General features: G+C 51.4%; 1 protein-coding gene and 1 pseudogene across 2 annotated transcripts in view; one reads left to right on the top strand and one right to left on the bottom strand.

Moving 5' to 3' along the window:
- Window positions 1–1,236, top strand: part of Wdr76 (WD repeat domain 76) — a 54,024-nt gene that overhangs the window by 43,285 nt on the left and 9,503 nt on the right. The gene's annotated exons all lie outside the window — the stretch shown is intronic.
- LOC101585486 lies at window positions 7–819 on the bottom strand (annotated as a pseudogene). Its single transcript, XR_192318.2, has one exon. The product of XR_192318.2 is annotated as a small nuclear ribonucleoprotein-associated proteins B and B' pseudogene (transcript).

Here is a 1,236-nt window from a genome sequence, read left to right as displayed (position 1 = left end):
CAAGATGAGTCTAGGGCCTTGGTGGGCGCATTCCCGGGGGAGGGGGCCCTGGGGGAGGGGGCTGCATCCCTGGAGGGGGCATGCCCATAGGAGTCCCTCGTCCAGGAGGGATCCCCATTGGGGGACCCATAGGTGGTCGCATGCCAGGAGGAGGGCCCATCATTCCTGGAGGGGGTGCCCCTCGGCCCATAGGTGGAGGAGGACCCCCACGGCCAGGCGGGTACTGGGTCGGGGCCCCTGCAATACTAGCTGTGGCGGCAGCTGCAGCAGCCGCAACAGTGCCTCTTCCTTGTGGGGTCATCACCTGTTGGGATGGCCCACCAACCCCACGGACTGGCCCAGCAAGTCCTGCAGGAGCCTGTGGCATGGGAACACCAGCTGGGATTCCTCTACCCGCAGCCCTACCGCAGCCCTACCGATTCCTGGGCCCCCAGCAGCTCCAGCAAGTGGCACTCGGGCAATGCCAGTATCTTTGGGAGGAGGTCCTTCCACTGTCATGGAGACCAGGTTCTCCCCTCGCAGCAGCACCAGACCGAGGACTCGTTTCTCTTCTCTTTCTGCTTGCTTAGAGTTCTTTGGCTTGATCTTCCTGAATTCATCACAGTCACAGAGGATCAAGTTCATATGCTTGTTGAAAGCCTTGAAGGTGCCTATGAAGATCCGGCCGTCTTGCAGGATGCACCTCATCCTGTAGTCAATGTGCTGCAGCATCTTGCTGCTCTTGCCCACCGTCATGGTGGCGGTTCTGATGGTTCAGATACGCGCCGGATTCGCCTCCACAGAGGCCTACACAGGGCCAGTAGCCTGTTTCCCGCCGCTGCTACCTATATGATGTCTTTTAAATAAACTGAAAGTCAAAGATATAGTATAAATCTTAGAACAAAAATTAAGATTAAGCAATATTCAGAAAAGTAGATACTAATTAATTAAAAATTAAATGTTTCAAAACAATTGAAGTAAGAAAAAGTTTTCATGATAGTAAAGAAGTACTAAGTAAAACAAGATAAATACTGGAATGGCAAATAAATGATCAGCACTTCTAACAGTTTGAGGATAGGATATTGCACAAAGTTCTAGTGTATTGTGGACATGCATAATGACCATGACAGTTACTGGTGGCCAGGTGTCACTTGTGGGACTGAACTACAGCTATTTCTTTGAAATCCACCCTGTAGACCCAGAATCATGATCCATAGAGTGGAAGAGAAGTCCATTTGTAGAGTGTACTGATGGAAA

Source organism: Octodon degus, unplaced genomic scaffold, assembly GCF_000260255.1.
Source record: "Octodon degus isolate 3935 unplaced genomic scaffold, OctDeg1.0 scaffold00002, whole genome shotgun sequence".
NCBI lineage: Eukaryota > Metazoa > Chordata > Mammalia > Rodentia > Octodontidae > Octodon > Octodon degus.
The sequence above is the reverse complement of the archived record's forward strand: the minus strand, read 5'-3'. Positions and strand labels throughout refer to the sequence as shown.